General features: G+C 43.6%; 1 protein-coding gene across 2 annotated transcripts in view; it reads left to right on the top strand.

Moving 5' to 3' along the window:
• The first annotated feature begins 3,085 nt into the window (after positions 1-3,085).
• LOC124800550 (glutathione S-transferase-like) overlaps positions 3,086-24,854 on the top strand; it is a 76,837-nt gene continuing 55,068 nt past the window's right edge. Inside the window, exon 1 of one of the 2 annotated variants that reach the window (XM_047263005.1) lies at positions 3,086-3,157. The gene's annotated coding sequence lies outside the window, so the exon portion shown is untranslated. Of the gene's footprint in view, positions 3,158-13,055; positions 13,204-24,854 lie in introns of those variants that run through there. The other variant, XM_047263004.1, reaches the window with a different exon arrangement.

Raw genomic sequence — 24,854 nt, forward strand, 5'->3', positions numbered from 1 at the left:
GTAGCATATCAGGCATAACAGTTTGGATAGCTGCTGTTATTTCTCGTGTCAAATCATCAATGGTGGCTGGGAGAGGTGGCCGAAACACCATATCCTTAACATACCCCCATAAGAAAAAATCGCAGGGGTAAGATCAGGGCTTCTTGGAGGCCAGTGATGAAGTGCTCTGTCACGGGCTGCCTGGCGGCCGATCCATCGCCTCGGGTAGTTGACGATCAGGTAGTTGCGGACAGATAAGTGCCAATGTGGTGGCGCTCCATCCTGCTGAAATATGAATTGTTGTGCTTCTTGTTCGAGCTGAGGGAACAGCCAATTCTCTAACATCTCCAGATACTGTAGTCCAGTTACAGTAGCACCTTCGAAGAAAAAGGGACCAAAAACTTTATTGGCTGAAATGGCACAGAAAACGTTCACCTTAGGCGAGTCACGTTCATACTGAGTTGTTTCCCGCGGATTCTCAGTGCCCCATATACAGACATTGTGACGGTTGACTTTCCCGATAGTGTGGAAAGTTGCTTCTGCCATACTCAATAACACAAAAAGCTTTCTGTTGAGCGGTCGCCATCTTAGCATCAACTGACGCTGACACCTAGTCAACAGCGCCTCAAGCGAACAAATGTACAACTAAATGAAACTTTATAGCTCCCTTAATTCGCCGACAGATAGTGCTTAGCTCTGCCTTTTGTCGTTGCAGAGTTTTAAATTCCTAAAGTTGTGGTATTCTTTTTGAATCACCCTGTATTGTGTCTTACCGCTATTATCACAGATATTTCAATAACCATTTCTGTTTGCGATTTGGTACGTCCAGTGTAGACACATGCATTACATGTGAAGAACTGAATGTTAAAGTGAAAAGCAATGCATTTTATGATTGTGTTAAACGAGTGGCTGCAGCATAACTCCTTGTTCACAAACATCGCAGCAAAAAGTTCTACAAAACACTAGAAGAGGCAACCAAGTTATGCACTGAGAGAGAGAATTTTCTTGCTTTAACATTTGACTGCATGCTAAATGTATGCTTGCCTAAAATACCAATTCAGGACATGTATTATTATCGTCAACTGACAATTCCAGTTTTCTCTGTGCATAACATGAAGACTAATTCAGTATCCTTCTACATCTACTATGAGGGGCAAGCTAAGAAAAGTCCAAATGAAGTATGAAGTTTTCTCCTCCATTATTTCAATACCTGTGTCTCATCTAGTATTAGAGAACTCTGGTTGTTTTGTGACGGCTGTCCAGGCCAGAATAAGAACAACACTCTCATCAGGTTTTTAATGGCTATAAGTGCTCAGAGGCGTTTTTTGAACATCAGACTTGTTTTCCGTATCAGAGGACACTCCTTTCTGCCAAATGATAGGGACTTCGCAGTAGTGGAAAGACGATTGAGGCGTGTGGACAGACTCTACACATTGAAGGGCGTGTGTGAACACATAGTCAGCTCTAGCGCCAAATGAAATTTTACAGTTACAATCGTTGAAAGAGGATGTTTACGATTACAACAACTGGTGGGCACATTATTACAAAAGAAACGCAAATTCCATAGAGACGCCTGTTAAGGGCGTTTCTAGTTATAAAAAGGTGTCTTTCATTGTTTCAACTTTTATGGAATTCTGCTTTTCTGCAGAACAGATCGGAATAGTTGTGGCAAAACCATTGATAGGAGAAATAAGTCAACATTCTTTCATCCTTGGGCCAACATATCCACACGTCCCAGAACTATCACATAGACATGGTTATCCAAATGGTGTGTGTCCGATCAATGAAAATAAAATTAGAGATATACGCAAAATGCTCAAGCACATTCCCGACTGTAATGAATCCAAAGCATTTTATTAGAAAATTGTAGCTTGGGAATCAAAGACAAATGAGCAAAATTGCCGTTTGTCCTGTATGTTTATTTCCCTGGATGATTTACTGTTCTATGTATTCTGAATGTGTTTTTCAATAAAGAAAATACATTATTATGTGTTTATATGCATGAATTTTATTACATAAGAAGCAAAACCGAAGTTAATTTGAAAAACGACTTAAGTCCTTTTTCAAACCAAAATTTGAACATAAAGGAAGTACAAGATCATGCTTTTCTAATGACGGTCTTATGTAGTTTCGGTGTATGTAACACATGCAATAATTTAGTGCAATATTCGTTTCAGTAAGATAATAGACAGTTTTTGTTGTTTCTGAAAATGTACCTCTAGGGACTTAAGTCGTTTCACAAATTCACGATTCAATTATCATTTAATTCTTTAAGAAAAACTATTCTTGGCTAATTTTATAGAACATGTACTATTTGTGTGAAGGCCTACTGAAAGCAATCTATGTTCATAAAATTAGTAAATAAATAAATATGCTTTCAGCATAAAATGAAAAACGCGAGCCTTTTTAAGGCGCTGTTTAACGCTCGGATTTCCCCCCCCCCCCCCCCCTTTTTGACAAAATCCTGGCTCGTCCTTGGCTTCTTTCATCGAGAAATTGCTGTAACAACAAGCGTTAATCGGACTTACGCCTCGACAAATGAGCGAATTAGTGCAGATGTTCACGGTCGTGCTGTGCACTGCAGACTAAAATGCTGATTTCAGTATCTGTCATTTTCTTTCCTATGTTAGATTTCACGATTGGCAGACGAGCGCGAATACAAATTATATAACATAGAATAAAACGAGACACTAAATTTGAAATCGCCAGTGTATAATAAATATTTAACAGATACACATTATGTTGATGAGCATTTTCAACTTCTCTCGACGTAATGAATAGTCCATTAAATTTCGGGCACATTAAATTTAATGGACACATTATGTTGTTCTTCATATTCACTTCTTTCGCTTTTAGTAGCAGGTATGACGTCAGACTTCAGTTTCTTAAGTACATTAATGTATCATTTTTGAGAATCTCCCATCAGATTATCTTTTGATTACGGACATCAATACATAACGCAGTTTCATATACATTTTATACATCTTCTAGACATTCTGAAATCAACTGCGCATTTACCCGTGAAAAACTGCTCTCGATGTGGTTGCTGCGGTGTGGCGTATGGAGGGGCACCCCAAGGCCAAATAAATAAATGAGTAGACCTCTCTGGAAGCGTTCGTCCAGTGTGTGCATAGCTTCGCGGCGTAGAGCATTGGTGCTGTTGCTGTTGTATTCGAAGGTCTGTATTACGCAATAATCTGTGTTGTATGACTGTCCTGTGTACATACAATGACAGTTGAGGATATACTTCCATTAACTGAATCCACTCTTTCTACACCTTCCACTACAAATCCATTTCATTGTGTATGCCAGTAACCGTAAGTTCTTCGATAACTTATAATGCACTTTCACGTTATAATATTAATGACGACTGGAAACGAAATTTATGACATAAAGCAGTTAACAATGTGTTCCTGGAATATCATCATAATTATGATCGCGCGGTATAGCGGTGGCGTCTTATCCATGTAGCACGTGTTACGGGCCCTGCAGCTGAACTGCCCAGTACATTGGGCGGAAATTAACTGATGACAGTTTTGAATTGAAAACAGTATTTTTTTGTATTATGTATGCATGGCTGTTCAGCATTTCAAGCACTACATGTAATAGGTCATTTACATAAAACAGTGCGTGTTTTGAAATGTTTTGGCGTATGATACTTTAGTTTATCATATTTCTCGTGTAACAAATAGGCACAAGAATTTTATTTGCTTGTTGTGTTCCACTCTGGTCTGCCGTTCATTATTTGAAATTGTATCACAACATTGTCGACAGAAATGGTTCGCTAATCATTGTTAAGAAAGCGCACCTAAAAACCGTTGATGTATCATCGCGTCAAACGACTTAGGCTTAAGCGAAACAAAATAGCTGCCAAGTTTGGCGACTCGTTTTTGAAAGTTAGTGCTGATGCAGCTCATTTAGAGCTATTTTTACGTTCCTTCTCGTGTTTTCCACTAATTGTACATCCACTACCGGATGTTTCAACACATTTCTGCAAAACTTTTCACGGGTGATTAATATGTAACCTAGTGTGCTTTTTGCAAGGAACATAGAATAAAGCTTTTTGTTTCCCGCCGCTATCATAGTGTTAGGTTTTAAGTTATTATCAGTATCGAGAAATTTATAAAAGACAGCACGTCTTTTCCATTAATTTGATGTTCATCCGCTACCATATGTTTCAACATATTTCCGCAAAAATTTTCATCCAAGCTTTAATGTTTAACCTAGTGTGACTGTTTCCCGCAGAATGTCGCAGTGTTAGGTTTTAATTTATTATATCAGTAACGAGAAATCTATAAAAGACAGTATCTGCTGCGACGGAGAACAGTCAGTTCCGCTTTGTGGTAATTTGAGCGACGATAAAAACCTTGAACAGCGGTTAATCCCCTCTTTCCACTTAGCGAAAAGCAAAAGTAAGAACGTCCTGGTCAGAACCCGTATATACACTGTCTTAGTAAGTACTGATGTAAAATTTTGTTTGTTTTATGATGGAAGTACGTATTATTCATAAAAGTTAGGCCGAATAAAGTATTGTGACTTTTGACAGTGCTAGTTCGGCTACAATTAATTACAATTAACGTGCCCTAAAATTGTCGTCTTCCACAGCATGTACATGAATATCCTGTGCGTCATAAATACAGTGCTGAATATTTGCAATCCGGCCGTTTTCTGTATAAATATCTTCGTTTGTATGTTTTGTCGTATCAAGGTTACTAATAAATAGATTTTCACGTGGATGTATGCGTGCTGAAATCCCTCTGTGTGTGAGTGTCCCATGATAAGGCGTTTTCTCGTATTCTTTCTGTTCGTATAAAGACTAACTGCCCGAAAACCACCTTGAATCTCATCAAGAGGACCAACTTGAAACGACGTGGAGAACTTTTTTACGTCACTGTATAAAAAATTTCTTATTCGAGAGAGGAACAAATGTGGGATAACGTTTAACTATTCACTCATCTAAATTCCTTGCTTTGTTAACGAAGCAAATGAACGTCAAATTTTGAATAATATTACTTATGTTGCTCAGATAATGATTCAAAAGTCAAAATGGATAACATCTACTATTGAAATAAAATGTTATTAGACGTTACGTTCATATATTATATGTAAGTAAAGGGAGTTATATTTAAAAAAATTAAGCAAACTGGACCCCAGATTCGTAAATACACGGTGTACATGAAGTCCGGAAACGCTTTCGATTATTTATTGTACAAGAACGAAACACTGCACAGATATCATACATATCTCATTTTGAAGAGAAACCCAGAAAGTTTTTTTCGATGTAACCGCCACGGCGTAGTTTGGTAATTTGCCGATAGTAGCGCTAGTCGCAACTCGCAAACATGGCGAGTCCAGGTGCGGAGAAGTGAGCACAAAACAATGTGGCGCACTGTTTTCGGTGCATAGTCATACTTTCTTATTAAGCCTAGAAAACATCCAACCTAGTACCGATTACCTGAGATACGCTACAGATACCTGGTATAGAATCAACGTTTTGGGTGGTTCTACTGTTTTCATTTCTATTCTTATAGCGGTTATATCTCTTTGTGACGTCATAGACAAATCATTTGTCTCGGACTATACTGAAAATGAGCCGCGGTTCTTGATCATTCGTACCTCCTGATTTTTAAAACGGAATCTCTGATTTTTTGTTTACGTTTGCAGGTGTTCTTTTGTAGTAATTTCAGTCTCGTTGGTTTTTACGTGGTAGATACTTTCAAACATTTTCACTTGAGCTTAAAAGCTGTTTTTTTTTCTCACTTAATCCATTGGCAGCGATGGTTGACACTTCCGAGACTACATTCTAGGGCGTTGCATGTCGAACCACACGGAGCAAGGTGGTTCGGTGGTGCCGGCACTGAAGCTCAGCGTGTTCGCTAGGGACTGTCCACCTTCTGTAGTAAAAAACTGAGTGAAGTTCTCATCGACAGAATTTGATAGCTGTCGTGCTAGATAAGCAAAGAAACACTAGCGACATGACGACCAAGAAACAGATAAAAAAATTGGTTAGTACACTGGACTCGCATTCGGGAGAACGACGATTCAAATCGCGGTCTGCCCATCCACATTTAGGTTTTCCGTTAGTCGCTAAAGGCAAATGCAGAGTTCGGAGCACGGCATATATGTTCCCTAATCCGAACTTGTATTCCGTCGCTAAAGACGTCGTCGTCAACGGGACGCTAAACTCTACCTTTCTTTACTTTTTTGTCGAACCGCTGGCCCTCTTGTTGGTACGCTGTTGATACTGCTTATCCTCTCTGTTTTGATTCTGAGCTTCGGATAGGCACTGAGTAGGCGTTCATTTTTTAACTTAGTTAACAGGCTTAACTGTGTACTGGAACATTAAATTATATTTATTCAGTTTCACTTTTTGGTAGTCATTTCGTTTTTCAGAAATTGTTTGTTTTAATTACATCATAAAATTCATAACAAGAAAGTTCCGAATTAATTTTAACATTTAGCAAATGTTTAACAGTAGATTTTGAAAGTCTGTCCCTTTCTGCAGACCAGTTGTTCCCGATAATTGAAAAAAAAAGCTCTCAGCTAGAGCAGGCGGTCCGCAGCTCGTGGTCGTGCGGTAGCGTTCTCGCTTCCCACGCCCGGGTTCCCGGGTTCGATTCCCGGCGGGGTCAGGGATTTTCTCTGCCTCGTGATGACTGGGTATTGTGTGCTGTCCTTAGGTTAGTTAGGTTTAAGTAGTTCTAAGTTCTAGGGGACTGATGACCATAGATGTTAAGTCCCATAGTGCTCAGAGCCCCCTAGAGCAGGCGCCCCAGGCAAATACAGCACACTTCAGATTCATGTTAGTCCCGTCTTTGGATTTAAAAAATTCTTTAATCTTTGGTGAAGGAGTACCATTAATAACACTCTTGTTTTCACGTGGTCTTAAGCATCACCTTTCCCTTTATTTATTTTGCAGTACACAGTGTACAATAAACCACGTTCATTATTACTGTCAAAGCACAAACTCAAAAATTTGTATTCCTGTTGCAGGTTAACATGAAACGCGCACTTCGTTTGCCCATTGCTCAACGATGAGACCAAAAACCAGTAGATATAAAATGGTGGAAAACGTGTAGACAAGTCACTCCGCATGAGAAAACGAACACATTGCCCTTGTTGTGTTGCCGAATGACAGAATTTGTGGCGGAGCCCATCGAATCACCGCCACGATCGTATCTAAAAACGCAATGTCGAACATATAGCGCTAAAATTAAAAAAAAAAAAAAAAAAAAATTTTAAAAAATCCCCGCTGGCCATAGAATTCTCAAACCCTGAACATTTTACAACCCCGGGCATTACTCGGACAGCACTAAAAACCAGCACTATCCGGAATAATCACGGACGTGTGGTAACACTATCACTGGGAAAGATACGACATTTATTTACAACACTTGAAATATGTACAGAAATGTGTTGTAATTTTATTGGATGGGCTTAGAAACGTTTACAGTTATGATGTACATCTCATCTTCATGTCTCAACCTCATCGGTTTCTGGTGAATAGTTGACTGTGGTTCAAAACCACAACTCTAGTCTTATTCCTCACAACACTGCTATGCAGCGAGCAGCTGTTGAGTTTGCAGAAAACTATAAAGGCTGGCGGAAGAAGTGAACCGATGGCGGTGACATCAAGCAAAGAACATAACTGTAGACCGAAACGTCATATGTTGTGTCTACAGCACTAGAATGTTAGGCTCTCCGCACACAGAAATATTCAGAAGCAACTCGTCGCCGACGTGAGCTGGTAAAGTGTCGGCAGCGAATCGCTTCCTGTGTAGTTAAAATATGACTAGTCAGACGGAGCCACTGCTGAGTGACATACCAGTTCATAGCTTACAGCGCGTTGCCAATCAGTTGCCGGCGACTCGGCCCCCCGCATTGCCAAGCGATTTGAGTTGCGCCGTGTACTCGCACACAGCTCTGTATTAGTTTCATTTAAAGATGAAAGAGCAGGTTGTGAACATTACGTTTCTCCGGAAAGTCGAAAAACCTCCCATTTTATACAATTACAAGCTCCCGGGCTACTGCAGGAGAGATTTGACAGAGAAAGTGGGGTAGTGAAGTGGGAAAAGAATTTCAAAAATGGCTCTGAGCACTATGGGACTTAACATCTGAGGTCATCAGTCCCCTAGAACTTAGAATTACTTAAACCTAACTAACCTAAGGACATCACACACATCCATGCCCGAGGCAGGATTCGAACCTGCGACCGTAGCAGTCTCGCGGTGCCAGACTCAAGCGCCTAGAACCGCTCGGCCAAATCGGCCGGCGAAAAGAATTTCATATTACATGTGTAGTGTGCTCTTTATCTATTGCTTAAAATAAAATTATTGGTACATCAATGAAGCAACGTACAAACAATTGTAAATCATACCGATAATATTCTTTTGTATGACTCAGCTTCGGTCATTCCATTAAACTTCATTGTCGAGTGGAAACGGACAGTTCAAAATGTTCAAATGTGGGTGAAATCTTATGGGACTTAACTGCTAAGGTCATCAGTCCCTAAACTTAGCCGGCCGGAGAGGCCGAGCGGTTCTAGGCGCTACACTCTGGAACAGCGCGACCGCTACGGTCGCAGACTCGAATCCTGCCTCGGGCATGGATGTATGTGATGTCCTTAGGTTAGTTAGGTTTAAGTAGTTCTAAGTTCTAGGGGACTGATGACCTCAGAAGTTAAGTCCCATAGTGCTCAGAGCCATTTGAACCCTAAGCTTACACACTACTTAACCTAAATTATCCTAAGGACAAACACACACACACACACACACACACACACACACACACACACACACACACACCCTTGCCCGAGGGAGGACTCGAACCTCCGCCGGGATACGAACAGTGAAAAGCTACAAATCTCCGATACGTGTAAATACAATAGTGTTAACATACAAATAATTTAACGAGCACAAACAACTATCACCACAATTCTGTGTATATTAATCTCAGGATATTTGACTTTGAAAAGAAAAGTAACGATCTGTTATGGCGGGAAGAAGTCAGCTGCCCTAAATCACTGTAGCATTGTTTGTTCGTTCTATAAAAAACTACGAATTTCGAATCTGCCCGTTACAGCTCCTTGGCGGCTACAAACAGCCTGCAGTTTATATTTCTTTGGATCTCCGGAGGAATCCAGAATTTTCGTTATTTTTTTTTTTTTTCCTGTGTAATAATAACAGAGGATCGCATCTTCCTCTGAGCTCGAATATGAACTCGACATGCCCAGTCTAACCAAAAGAGGATCGGGTGCGGCAAACAATACTCCCTCTTCTTCACTCTTGCACACGGCAACTACGATTTCTCATTTCTGAGTTGCAAGTTAGTCGGCAAGCAGTTGCCGATGTTGATGGCCGATGGTTGCGTTGCTTTCCAGTCTCCCCGAGTGCAGGCTTCACGGCAGTCGTTGAGACAGGCCCTGCCTAGTGTATATAGAGCGGCTTCCCGGTGGAATGCACAAACGTTAACTATATCGACTTATCGGTGTTGGTTGCATCCAGTAACCATGCTGCTGCAGTTGCTCGTGCGTATGCTTAACGGTACTTTCAAAAGCGCCATCACGATAAGAATGGTTTTCGTCGCCTGGAGCAACAACTACTTCGGGAAACCGGCAACCTTCGTCCGGAAGTAATGGACAGAAATCGTCTAAGGACTAGACATTCTCCACAGAGGACGCGATTCATGAAACCGTTCACCAATCACTTCTGCGAAGAACCCATGATATTGCAAGACAATTCCAGATAGCTCAAAGGTTGGTTGTGAAAGTATTGCACGATGAAGAGTTGCATTTGCATTGTTGTTGTTGTGGTCTTCAGTCCTGAGACTGGTTTGATGCAGCTCTCCATGCTACTCTATCCTGTGCAAATTACATTTTAATACCAACAGCCAAAAGGCCGCATTCGAAGAGTGCAATTTTGTGAATGCCTTTTGAACCAAGTGCAAGACAACGAACATTTTATAAATAACGTGATATGTACGGATGAGACGGCCGTTGTGGGCGAGCGGTTCTAGGTGCTTCAGTCCGGAACCGCGCTGCTGCTACGGTCGCAGGTTCGAATCCTGCCTCGGGCATGGATGTGTGTGCTATCCTTAGGTTAGTTAGGTTTAAGTAGTTCTAAGTCTAGGGGACTGATGACCTCAGAAGTTAAGTCCCATAGTGCTCAGAGCCATTTGAGCCATTTTGTTCTGGTCTCCACGTTACCCAGGGGAGCTTCATGCACTAGATCTTTATTTCTGAGGACACATAAACGAACATGTTTATAGTGATCCACACGACTTAAAAAGCTCGCGTGCATGCAGCTTCGGCAATGGTAGATAGAGGCGTGTTACCATGTAACACACGTCTTAGGTAACATACGTACGTATGACCCAGCGAGTGGTGAAGTGTTTGCTAATGAATTCGGTCCTGAATTGGGATGAGGAATCGCATGCCGATTTTTTCGTCGTCCTGTATAATGTATTTGTAATTTAAACTTCCTGAGAGTATAATAGTCCTCTGATACCCTAAACAATTTGCGAATTTTTTGTTGGAAAGGACAACATTCCTCGCCCTGCAGATTGAAATGACAACAAATTTTCGGTGCTTACACAATGTCGGCTCGCCATTGCTGCTATTAGGTAGCACCGCTGTCAAATCTGATCGTCCCCTGTTTCGTAGCTAGCGTTACTGTTCCATTGTCTTGACCATATGGTGCGCGCGCATTTCCCCCACTCCCCTACTCCTCTACTCGCGAGCAAGAGCCTGAGCTGGCGCCAGTCAACGCCACCTACGTGGCGTTCCGCCAGTGCTCATTCTCACATCAAAACCAGCGAGTTGCTAAGCTCTGAACTAGAGTTGGACAACACGATTCTTTTTCCCGATTCGATTCCTACGATTCAATCTCACACTGCGAATCGATTCCTACGATTCGTTCACGATTCTTTCACGATTCATTCTAGTCTGCGATGGCACGATTCTTACGGAGTGCAAAAAGTTTTATATCTTACTCACAGATGGCAGGACATGCCTGAAATTGTCAATGGGGTTAGAATCGAACTGTGTCATGATAAGATATGCCAGAAATAGTTTATTTATGAGTAAACATGCATATGACGTTACAAGTATGATTCTCGATTTATACGTGTAATGCCTTAATTGATGAAGGTAATGTTTGATTTGATTGCATCTTTTGTTTTATTTCAGTATGACAGGAAAGAGGAGTCGATTTGTGCGAAAGGTGGTGCAAAATTATGTGGTATGCCAGTTTGGTTGTGTGGCTTGAACGTATCTGACTACAGTCTTCTATTTTATAGTAACAAAATCTAGCAATGAGGCAGACGTGGTTTGGCTCATATCATCCTATGTTTTTCTGTGCTAAGATGTCTTTCCAAGTCCACATCACCCTTGTCATTCATAACGCAGCTGACAGCCCTCCCACACAGCAAATTTAGCTTAACTTTCATGTCTTTGCTTTTAATTTGTCTGAGAACATGCCGCAGTCACTACTATTTACGTGAGAAGACGACACACTTCTAAACAGTAGGATTCAATCGTATACAGCGACATTACTTCACTAAAATTTATATGAATCTGAACACGATAACATTCGAAAACTCGAACTTGAAATTATTAATTAAAAAGCTTTTGTTTAAAGATAAACTTAAAAATCAAAATCGGTATCTAAATATAAAATTTTATCCAAACTGTTAACGCCGTTCCCAAGAAACACGAAATTCGCGTTTTTTTTTTAAAAATTATTTTGTGTAAAATCGTGTGCTGTAAGGAAAGACACCTATATACAGATAAACATAAAAACCAAAACTTTAACAACATTCAATATGTACTAAAAAAGTTTTACGAGATGGCGTTATAAAAACATGTGAAATAGCTTTTTTATAATATAAAATTGCGTTTTTACGAATGGAGCTATGTAGGATATATATATTGCAAAATTGACTTTTTACGAAAAAATAGAACTATGTAGGTGAACTCAAAAAGCAAAAACCAGTCTAAATACAAAATTTCATCCAAATCGTTAGGGCCGTTTTCGAGATACGCGAAATATAATACATAATCGTGTGTATAGAAGGTGTGTGTGTTTTGCATGGCATCTGCAACAAATAAAGAGGTACGTATTTATTCATCATACTTGGATTTCTTGGTTTTAATCGTCTGTATTGGGAGCTGTGTACTCGTTGTATATCGTTTCTGTCATCACTAGTTCGTGTATTACTCGCGAAAACTAAGGTGACGTGGGCGCGGTGGTTGATGGTAGCGATAGTAAATGGGAAATGCCTTTACGCTCGTTCCCGTCAGCCACCGCCAAGTGTCAGCTTCACAGCTTGGTTTCCACGAGTAATATTACGGCCCACGAACTTCGTTTGTTCGTTCCGAGCTTCCTTTGTTCACACGCATTCTCCACTTGACTGCCATCTTGCGGTCATAATCATTCGGCACGACTCGGCATGATTCGGAACTTGCCTTCGAAGCACAGCGTAGTGCGTACTAAGAATCGATGAATCGTTGGAATCGTCACGACTCGGAAACACGCAATCGTTCTTACGATTCTTTTGAACGACGATTCGTCCGTATCACGATTCGATTCTTACGATTCTTTATTTAGAGTCGTTCAAATGAACGACTCATTCACGAATCGCCACAACTCTACTCTGAACTAGAGTTTGTGAGTGGCGCTGCTATTGACCTCATACTGTAACGGAGCAGTAAATCAATCAGCAGTCTCGAAACTTACGCAGCAAAAACCTCCCTTGCGTGCGAATTGCTATAATAGCTGAAAAGGGCGCTTCTACAAAGAGCTGAAAATGTTGGCGTAGTCTCCCTTCTGCAGTGTGCGTTGCTGGAAGGATATACTGTTTATTTTCTGTTTGTTTTACTGAACGGCATTTACTCGCAACTTTTCTTGGTAACTCAAACTGAATAAGTAGTTTTAGCACACTTGTTACCGTCGAAACAGTACATTTAATTGCTATACGAAAACTATGTAACACGATATTTTTTTATTTGAAGAGGTGCGTTATGGTGCTTGCGTATTCAAATTTCATTGGATAGCAAACAGCCAGTAACAACCCAGTATACGCCCTACCGGCGCCGGAAGTGGACAGCGAGCCTGGAATACCAACGCGGTCAGTAAACACGTAGTCGCAGCAGAAGCGGTGTTTCAGTGGCGTCTAACTTTGTGTCTATAAAGCACATACCTTCCTAGGAATACAGCGTGCTGTAAGGTCTGTATTTAATTCTTTCCTCCCAGGGCCAAATTATTGTTGCAGCGTTCATGTGTGAAACAAGCAAGTCCATTATAAAAATGTGTAAAAGTTGCATGACAATGAAAAAAAGTTTGACCGTTCTTCGTCGCTCATCCCTCATTTTTTCGAACAATGGAATTTAAAAGCGAAACTCCTCTGCCTTTAGTGTATTTCTCAGTGGATAAGCTAGCTGACGTATACCCGTCTATAACGAGCAAGCTTAGTGATCAGAGTTGCAGAATAAACAGAATTATCTCGATGGGTGACTCTCACTATATAGCGGATTTCAAACTGTCGCGAAACTTCCTGACGTAGCCACAAAATGTTTTTTAGAATGAATATTTTTCTTTGAAGCGCGTTTAGGAAATTTCGCGGCAGCCTACCCCGCCATACCTTCCTAACAATTCTACACGAGCAATGCGCAAAATACAGTTTGGAAATTACGGTCCACAGAATTGAAAGCTGTGGGGGCGCGTCATGAGTCGTTTCGTTTGTTTTAATTATTTCAAAATATCGTTTCTTCGAAATTAAAATGAACTAAAAAAAGGAATTCTTCGCACAACTTTAACCAGTGTCATATATGGTAATTGTCATTGCTGTCTTTCGTGTGTTTAATGTGATGAAAATAAGTTTCAACCCTTTAACTAAGAAATTGGAAGTTACAAAATATTCTCAAGTCTGAGCAAAAATGTACTCAAAATTAGCAAAAATGTACTCAAAATTACATCCAGACTTGTCACACCATAAGAACTAAATTTTATAGGTATTCTAAAGATCTGAATTGTATGAGAATTTTGTGCTGATTGACATCCCTGGAGGACGATTATGATCATCCCTCTCGCTCCCTTTAAACCCGTAAATTAGCAAAGTGCTTGAGAATGTACATCGCACATAATACGGCACATTGTGCTAAGAATACAGTATGTTGCAGTGTAGAATTGCCACCGAATATTGATTCTTATGATGTTAATAATTGGAAGTAGGGTCTGTGGTATGGTAACTAACTTCTGAAATTGTGATCCCCAAAAGGAGCAAACACACAGGACGAAGTTGCTGAATAAATAGAAATATGTAATTTCGTCTATAACGCCTCATTTTTTTCAGTGGAAGTTCGTATCTAATATGCTCACCAATAAACTGAGAACTTCATTTTACTTTACGTTCTAATGTCGTTGTCGAATTTTTACTGTATTTTTTTTTCTGTTTCTGTGTTAAGTAGTTGCCTGTTTACAGAGCATTGATTATTTTACTGGAAGTCAATTATCTTTCTCACAGTATGAATTGAAGGTATATGTCCAACAATAGATTGTTTGACGTTAGTGAACCACGAGTACTCGATAAATAGATTTTCACATTATGCGTAATAAGGACACGTTCCTGCGTTGCACGGTGCCTGATAATTACCAAGTCTGCGTTTATTTTCTCACATGTGTTCCTAAATGATTGAATTTTTCAGTCATTTGTCAGCCTGTTTCGGCTCTGGCACAAGTTGTTGGCTAGTTGCCTGTGGCTAAATGCGACGAAGTGCGTAGTAATAGTAAACATGCGTGCTTCAAACCGACGATGGCTGCGCGCGTGGGAGGACTGAGTTCATACTTGTCGAGCAGTTTAATCTCTGTGCGTGTTAACATGCTTAGGCAGAAAACATCTTCCGAGATTGTCCTCAATGCTTTCTCCGAAAATTATTTCGAGCAGTTAGTCCACGAACCCACGCGAATTGTAAATGGTTGTGAAAACACACTTGACCTCTTAGCCACAAACAACCCAGAACTAATAAAGAGCATCATGACTGATACAGGGATTAGTGATCACAAGGTCGTTGTAGCTAGGCTCAATGCCGTTTCTTCCAAATCCACCAGAAACAAACGCAAAATAATTTTATTTAAAAAAGCGGATAAAGTGTCACTAGAAGCCTTCCTAAGAGACAATCTCCATTCCTTCCGAACTGACTATGCAAATGTAGACGAGATGTGGTTCAAATTCAAAGGTATAGTAGCAACAGCAATTGAGAGATTCATACCTCATAAATTGGTAAGTAATGGAATTGATGCCCCATGGTACACAAAACAGGTCCGAACGCTGTTGTAGAGGCAACGGAAAAAGCATGCTAAGTTCAGAAGAACGCGAAATCCCGAAGATTGGTTAAAATTTACAGACACCCGAAATTTGGCACGGACTTCAATGCGAGATGCCTTTAATAGGTTCCACAAAATAGGTTCCACAACGAAACATTGTCTCGAAATTTTGTAGAAAATCCGAAGAAATTCAGGTCGTATGTAAAGTACACAAGCGGCAAGACGCAGTCAATACCTTCGCTGCGCAGTGCCGATGGTACTCTTACCGACGACTGTGCCGCTAAAGCGGATTCATTGAACGCAGTTTTCCGAAATTCCTTCACCAGGGAAGACGAATGGAATATTCCAGGATTTGAAACACGAACAGCATGAGTTTCTTAGAAGTAGATACCTTAGGGGTTGCGAAGCAACTCAAATCGCTTGATACGGGCAAGTCTGCAGGTCCAGATTGTATACCGATTAGGTTCCTTTCAGATTACGCTGATACAATAGCTCCTTACTTAGCAATCATATACAACCGCTCGCTCACCGATAGATCTGTACCTGCAGATTGGAAAATTGCGCAGGTCACACCGGTGTTTAAGAAGGGTAGTAGGAGTAATCCATCGAACTACAGACCTGTATCATTGACGTCGGTTTGCAGTAGTGTTTTGGAGCATATACTGTATTCAAACATTGAGTCACCTCGAAAGGAACGATCTATTGATACGTAATCAGCATGGTTTCAGAAAACATCGTTCTTGTGCAACGCAGCTAGCTCTTTATTCCACAAAGTAATGGCCGCTATCGACAGGGGATCTCAAGTTGATTCCGTATTTCTCGATTTCCGGAAAGCTTTTGACACCGTTCCTCACAAGCGACTTCTAATCAAGCTGCGGGCCTATGGAGTATCGTCTCAGTTGTGCGACTGGATTCGTGATTTCCAGTCAGGAACGTCGCAGTTCGTAGTAATAGAGGGCAAATCATCGAGTGAAACTGAAGTGATATCAGGTGTTCCCCAGGGAAGCGTCCTGGGACCTCTGCTGTTCCTGATCTGTATAAATGACCTGTGTGACAATCTGAGCAGTTCTTTTAGGTTGTTCGCAGATGATGCTGTAATTTACCGTCTAGTAAGGTCATCCGAAGATCAGTATCAGTTGCAAAGCGATTTAGAAAAGATTGCTGTATGGTGTGGCGGGTGGCAGTTGACGCTAAATAACGAAAAGTGTGAGGTGATCCACATGAGTTCCAAAAGAAATCCGTTGGAATTCGATTACTCGATAAATAGTACAATTCTCAAGGCTGTCAATTCAACTAAGTACCTGGGTGTTAAAATTACGAACAACTTCAGTTGGAAAGACCACATGGATAATATTGTGGGGAAGGCGAGCCAAAGGTTGCGTTTCATTGACAGGACACTTAGAAGATGCAACGAGTCAGAGCTTACCCTACACTCGTTCGTCCTCTGTTAGAATATTGCTGCGCGGTGTGGGATCCTTACCAGGTGGGATTGACGGAGGACGTCGAAAGGGTGCAGCTCGTTTTGTATTATCACGTAATAGGGGAGAGAGTGTGGCAGATATGATACGCGAGTTGGGGTGGAAGTCATTAAAGCAAAGACGTTTTTCGTCGCGGCGAGATCTATTTACGAAATTTCAGTCACCAACTTTTCTCTTCCGAATGCGAAAATATTTTTTTGTCGAGCCCAACCTACATGGGTAGGAAAGATCATCAAAATAAAATAAGAGAAATCAGAGCTCGAACAGAAAGGTTTAGGTGTTCGTTTTTCCCGCGCGCTGTTCGGGAGTGGAATGGTAGAGAGATAGTATGATTGTGTGGTTCGATGAACCCCCTGCCAAGCACTTAAATGTGAATTGCGGAGTAATCATGTAGATGTAGATGAAGTGGATATACAAGTAGTAAAAGATCACCCCACTTTAATTTCGGTCGGAACGGCGTTCCGGCATCTCCCAGGAAATTTTTATTGGACTCACTGGAACAAGTCTGCGCCTGAGATTTTAAATAATACACATGTATGCAATGTAACTATAATTTGCCTCTGCACCGTCACCAGTGAGCACGACAATGGGTGACCAATGTGATTGGATGGACAGGTGCTTGGGGGCGAGGTACTGTGTGTGTTGTGTGTGTGTGTGTGTGTGTGTGTGTGTGTGTGTAAAATTTGCTGCAGGTAATATTGTTTACATTAAATCTTGTAGTTTTTTGTTATTATCGTAAGAAATTGTATTTTAAAAACATGAATTTCGGAACAGAATTTTGTTAAAAAATTGTTTTTCGTTTCTGGACAGAAAAATAAAGGATAAAATGGAACAGATCAAAAAAGACGTTCTGAACTCCTGATCTTAGACATTATACTGTTTTGTAGAAGAAATTAGTCGAATTAGGATCACCGATTTGTGATTATGTATGCAAATATCTAGGTACAGTGAACAAAGTTTTAACATGAAATCGCGTAAAACTACAAGCTGCTTATCACAAAATAATTTTGCAGACCATAAAAAAATACCGTGTAATTTAATACATTTTACTTTCATTTGAAAGGAAACAAAAATCCTTTAAGACGAGGGGACTTCGCTTCTTGAATGAACAAATAGGCCTACATCTGTGGCCAGGGGGTAACACAGATGTTGTGACTTATACTTTTTTCCGTTAGACCGAACGAAGTACATATTGGTTTCTATAGTATAAAACTGTTTCAGAGTTACAGCTTGTTTGGGTACTGCCATTGTCTAAAAAGTTCGTTTCGTCATATTGGAATTCGTGATGGGTGTTCGAAATGTGTAATTTTTTTTTATTTTTTCAAAATCGCCTCGTTGTTTTTGTTTTTAAATCTCTTCTTATTTCTTTAAATAATAAATAGACTGAGTCACGAGGAAGGTCGTGTAGAAAGTTTTTGTAAACATTTCGTGGAAATTGGCTGCACTATGATGAATTTAGGTCTGCCACCGCTGTGGAAATGGTGACATTGCCATCTAGCTGTGCAGACGCCTCAACTCCAGGCAACAGAACTTGAGCAGAATCCGAGCCGGGCCTGATGATGATTTGGAGGTAAAATGCGTGTGTCTCAACCGAAAGGTTGCGGGATCGAATCCTGGCTGGATACGGATTTTTCACAGTCCGTTAATGTATCATTCACCTCTTAATTATGTGGACATAGCCAGCAGATTCCGTTTAAATTGTTAAGTGCATTTTCAAGAGTAGAGTTGAAGTCGAGCTTGGAGGTCTAGTGGTAAAGTGGCATGCTTGGTAATGAAAATTTAGTGGGATCTAACTCCGACTGAGTCTTCAATTGTTTTGTTTTTCTTTCTTAACCTAGTAATCACCTCTTAATAATATTTAAACAGTGAATGGCCTTTTCACGTTTGGGCAACTGGCTAGGAAGACACAATACGCCGAAGTGACTTCCAGTTGAATCACTTACACTAGGACATTGAGCCATGCGAAGGAATTTGTACATATACATACATTTTCCTTGTATTAAAGTCCCCACACGCCTTACTCTGCCTATAAACGGTGTCCCAAACCTTTGGGTCAAATTGAAACAGGTGATAGTGGGTCCACAACCGATTATATTTAGATATGGAAACAATGGTCGCAAATGTATGTTTATTGTGTTATGGACATACACAGCATACACTACATAACAATGTAGCCCATAGTAATTGTTCAAAGTGACGACCGCCAGTCTCAATGCATGTACTGCAACAGCACATGCAGTTTTGCCTGTCTCTCGCAAGGATCCCAAGTGTGTTATACACTGGAACAAGTAGCGGGTGATAAACGGCATATACCCAAGATGACCACCAAACAGACATACTATACACAACTTATCTCATAGCACATGTGCCATGTGAAAACCGCATGCATCGCACTGGCGCATTAAGTTGTGCCGCATGCACACCACTATCCCTTTTGACAGTTGTCCATCGCACCAAACAGTGTGTGCTGTGTCCATGGTGAGGTGTGTTACTGTGTGGTGTGCATGACGCGTAGTCAAAGATGGGACGTTACTCGTCACAAGAGTTGGCAGACACGCATGTAATATACGGTCTGGCAGGGTGTAGTGCCTGTAAAGCAGCACGAATGTACAGAGGCTTTCCCAACAGGCTTCATCCTAATTGGAAAAAGTTTATTTACCAACTTACTAGAGATGGGGTTAGTTTACGCCAAGGTTCCTGCCAAAGGCATGTGCGAACACCAGACTTAGGGAGATGGTGTTGGATCTTGTGGCTGACCACCTAGCAATAAGCACCCACCAACTAGCCCATGAAACACGCAATTCAAAGGATACAGTATGCAAAGTACTGGTGGAACAGATATTATACCCCTGTCATAAAGAAAGTGGCAAGCACTGGGACCAATGGATTTTGAGCCCCACATTAACGTCTATCTATGGATTATCCACCGCAGTGCTGTAGTGCCGAACTTCGTACAGTTTTTATTCTTCACCAGTAAGACCTCATTCACCCATGATGAATGTTTTCAACATCCATGTCTGGAGTTAGGACAGTCCCCACACAACCCACTTCGGTGACCACCAGCATCGATTCTCTGTCAACGTATGGGCGGGCATTGTCCAAGATTGCCTGATAGCACCAATCTTATATCTACTGCGTTTATGACTGGTCCACGTTACCCAGTGTTCCTGTGAGATGTGCTGCCACAATTCTTGAAGACTGTACTCCTTGTTATTAGTGAATTGGGTTGGTGCATCAGCCCACTTTGATTTTAATGCCCTCAAGCACCTGAACAATGCGTACTCCCATTGTTGAATTGGAAAGGGAGGTCCTGTCCCATAGCCTGATCACCAGATTTCAAACTCCAGGACTTTCATCTGGGGTTACATCAAGACGTTAGTGTATTGAACCCCCATAGAAACGGATGAAGACCTGCTCTCTAGTGTCGAAGCTGCCTGTGTCCTGGTACAACAGACCCCAAGGATCTCTGAGGTAGTGCGGAAGAACTTTAGGCTCAGTTGCCAAGCACGCACTGACACTGCCGGTCGTTACTTTATTTTGAGCTACATTGTTGTGTATGCTGTGTGTTCCCATAACACAATAAATAAACATTTCCAACCATTGGCTCCCTGTCTCAATACAAGTATAATCGGTTGTGGACTCTTGTCATCTGCTTCGGTTTGACCCCAAAGGTTTGAGGCATCCTGTATATGAAGGCTAATCCTAGGAATTTTGACAAGGTTTTCATTAACAGGTATAGGGATTCACGAGGAAGTTGGTCTATTCTGTTTATAAAAATTTGGTGCAAATTGGCTAAACCATGATGAATTACTGTCTCCAGCCACGTTTTTCTGCCTGTATGTTAAGACTACTTCGTACGGATTTTGATGCTGCCAGAACACATGCGCGAGCACCCCATCGACAAATGAGCGGCTGCAGAGCCTTGGATGCAAAGCTCGCATTGTTAGCGGGTTGTCCGCGCAAGCTTTTAGGTACTGCTGTGTGCCGGAAGTGGCGAGTGCTGTTTAAATCGTTTAATTTTTGGTAAAGTGATGATATTCAGTTACCTTATGTCGTTTTCTGATTTTCAGTCACTGCACCGCGCGCACCCCCTGCGGGTCCGGGGTAAGAATAGGCCCGAGGTATTCCTGCCTGTCGTAAGAGGCGACTAAAAGGAGTTTCAACCGTTTCGGCCTTCCATGTAATGGTCCCCCTTGGGGTTTGACCTCCATTTTTCAAAATTCTACAGAAGTACGAGCCTTTTGGGGAAGGACACCTTACATGGTGTACCACTGGTCCTAAGTGCACTAAGACCTTGGCACTCAGCATTGCACCGGCGTTGTAACCATACCCACTATTCCTCAAATTGGGCCTAAACGCCTGATGGGTTGTCCAAGTTACGCCCATAGTGCATCTCCATCTGCACCAGCGTTCATGATGGACTTTCCATGGCACCAGAAATCCAGCACGGTAGCCAGCCCGTTGTGGTGGGGTCGTCGTGTACCCTCTAGGTTGTAGCCCCCTGACAACACAGGGATCGTACTGCCAATACCTGAGCTGCACCCTCCCCACGTCGGCCAAGGAGTAGATGCCCGTCTCCTTGGGGCATCAGGACTCCCGGCAATGGTCATCCTGCCAGGTGGCCCTTGCTGCGGCTGGGTGGCGCCCGTGGGGAGAGCCCCTGGTCGGAGTGGGTGGTATCGGGGCGGACGTTTCGCAGATGAAACGTCAACATGTATCTGGTCGCTCTGCGGCCGAGTCTTTCAAAAGAAAAGGTACCGTTTCTAGTTCTGGTTCTCCTGCCCTTTCCCCCTTGGCCACTCCATGGGAGGAGGGACAGGCCCGCCGGCTTGGGGCGAAGTACTTCCCCCGCTATTTGGTCTGTTCTCGAACCGATGGGGGGACGTTCGCCACCTCCAAGCCCATGTTCTTTGTTCAGCACATTGAGGACGTCTTCGGGGAAATCGAGGCTCTCAGCAAGATGCGTTCAGGGTCCGTCCTTATCAAGACCACCTCTGCCACACAGTCGGCGGCGCTCCAGGCGTGCGACCGCCTAGGGGACATCCCAGTATCCGTTGTCCCACATCTGGCACTAAATAGGACGCAGGGGGTTATTTTTCATCGTGACCTCCTCCTACAATCTGATGAGGAGCTCAGGGCCAACCTGGAGCGCCGAGGCGTGCATTTCGTCCGGCGAGTCCAGCGCGGCCCCAAAGAACGTCGCATCGACACCGGGGCCTTTGTCCTCGCCTTCGAGGGGGACGTTCTCCCGGAGAAGGTGAAGGTGATGTGCTACCGGTGTGACGTGCGACCTTACGTCCCCCCCTCCTATGCGCTGTTTTAGGTGTTTGCGCTTTGGGCACATGTCATCACGGTGTGAGGCTGAGCCCCTTTGTGGTGATTGTGGACGTCCTCTTCGTGAGGAACATACATGCACCCCACCACCTCGGTGCGTTAATTGTCCTGGCGTCCACTCGCCTAGATCCTCAGACTGCCCCGCATATCAGAAGGAGAAAAAGATACAAGAAATCAAAACTTTGGATCGGCTCTCTTATTCTGAGGCCCGGAAGAAGTACGACCGCCTCCATCCCGTGCCATTGACCACCTCGTTTGCCTCAGTTGTGTCCACTCCTTCCGCGGTATCCTCACCCCTATCCTGTCCCCCCTCCGCCTCCTCCGCCCATCAGGGGGCTCTGCCTCCGCCTCCCACTCCCTCCCTTCCAAATCCTCCTCCCCCGTGGCCCCCACCCCCTCTGCCCCAGGGGCCACCCTTCCTCCTCCTCCTCCCCCCACACCACCTGAGAAGCGATCCTCTTCTCAGGCGTCCATCGGGGAAACGTTCCGGACCCCAGCTTCCGAGGTCCGGCGTTCCAAAACGGACCCCGCGCGTGAGGGCCTTCTTCGGGTCCAGCCCACCATCCCTGTGCCTCCTCGGCCTTCCAAGAAGGCCTCCAAGAAGAAGTCACTATCCCCCTCTCCACCCCGGCACGTTTCGTCTGACGCTCCATCCGTGAGTCGCTGCTCCCGGCCGTCCTCAGTTTCACCGGGACGCTCTGCTGCCAGGCGCTCCGCCGGCCTTTCCTCGGCAAATGATGCGGCCCGTCCTACACATCCAGGGACAGCGGCCGCAGCTGACGACGAGTCGATGGAACCGGATCCGCGTCCCGTCGGTTGTAGTGTAGTTCCCTCGCTACCTGGCCCTCCGCGGCCGTCGAGGTGACCAGCGCTTCCCCCGTCTCGTTCCCCCAACCTTTTGACTAGCGACGGCGTTGTTTCATTGGAACATACGAGGTATTCGATTTCATCGGGAGGAATTACAACTGCTCCTCCGCCTGCACTGTCCGCTCGTCCTTGGTCTCCAGAAAACCAAGTTGCGCCCGACTGACCGTATTGCCTTTACCCACTATACCTCAGAGCGGTATGACCTCACCCCTGTGGACGGTATCCCAGCTCATGGTGGGGTCATGTTGCTCGTTCGGGACGATGTTTATTACCATCCCATCCCATTGACCACCCCACTCCAAGCAATAGCTGTCCGCATTACTCTTTCTGCTTTTACTTTTTCAGTTTGTACCATCTACACTCCACCATCATCTGCTGTTAGTCGGGCTGACATGATGCACCTGATCGTTCAGCTTCCCCCGCCATTCTTATTGTTTGGCGACTTCAATGCCCATCATCCCCTTTGGGGCTCTCCTGCGTCCTGTCCAAGAGGCTCACTCTTGGCGGATGTCTTCAACCATCTCAATCTTGTCTGCCTCAATACCGGCGCCCCGACTTTCCTTTCGGACTCTACTCATACCTACTCCCACTTGGACCTCTCGATCTGTTCTGCCACTCTTGCCCGTCGGTTCGAGTGGTATGTCCTTTCTGACACCTATTCGAGCGACCACTTCCCCTGTGTCGTTCGTCTCCTGCACCACACCCCATCCCCACGTCCTTCGAGCTGGAACATACTGAAAGCTGACAGGGGACTGTACTCATCCCTGGCGACCTTTCCGGACCACGATTTTCCCAGTTGTGACAGTCAGGTCGAATACCTCACGGCTGTTATCATCAATGCTGCCAAACGTTCCATTCCTCGTACTACTTCTTCTTCACGTCGCGTTTCCGTCCCCTGGTGGAACGAGGCTTGTAGGGACGCTATCCGTGCTCGACGACGTGCTTTACGCACCTTTCGCCGCCATCCTACGTTGGCGAATTGTATAGAATACAAACGACTCCGAGCGCAATGCCGTAGAGTCATCAAAGACAGCAAAAAAGCTTGTTGGGCCTCTTTCACCAGCTCCTTTAACAGTTTCACTCCCTCTTCTGTCGTTTGGGGTAGCCTGCGCCGGCTGTCGGGCATTAAGGCCCACTCCTCGGTACCTGGCCTGACCTCAGGTAATGAGGTCCTTGTTGATCCTGTGGCTGTCTCCAACGCCTTTGGCCACTTTTTCGCGGAGGTTTCAAGCTCCGCCCATTACCATCCTGCCTTCCTTCCCAGGAAAGAGGCAGAAGAGGCTCGGCGACCTTCCTTCCACTCGCTGAATCTGGAAACTTATAATGCCCCCTTTACTATGCGGGAACTCGAACGTGCGCTTGCACTGTCCCGGTCCTCTGCTCCGGGGCCAGATGCCATTCACGTTCAGATGCTGGCACACCTTTCTCCGGTGGGCAAAAGCTTCCTTCTTCGTACCTACAATCGCGTCTGGACCGAAGGTCAAGTCCCCATGCGTTGGCGTGACGCCGTTGTTGTTCCTATACCCAAACCTGGGAAGGATAGACACCTTCCTTCTAGTTACCGCCCCATTTCCCTTACAAGCTGTGTCTGTAAGGTGATGGAGCGCATGGTTAATGCTCGGTTAGTCTGGATTCTTGAATCTCGACGACTACTTACTAATGTCCAATGCGGCTTTCGTCGCCGCCGCTCCGCTGTTGACCACCTTGTGACCCTGTCGACATTCATCATGAACAACTTTTTGCGAAGGCGCCAAACGGTAGCCGTGTTCTTCGACTTGGAGAAGGCTTATGATACCTGTTGGAGAGGAGGTATCCTCCGCACTATGCACAGGTGGGGCCTACGCGGTCGCCTGCCCCTTTTTATTGATTCCTTTTT

The sequence above is a fragment of the Schistocerca piceifrons genome, chromosome 1 (genome assembly GCF_021461385.2).
Source record: "Schistocerca piceifrons isolate TAMUIC-IGC-003096 chromosome 1, iqSchPice1.1, whole genome shotgun sequence".
Lineage (NCBI taxonomy): Eukaryota > Metazoa > Arthropoda > Insecta > Orthoptera > Acrididae > Schistocerca > Schistocerca piceifrons.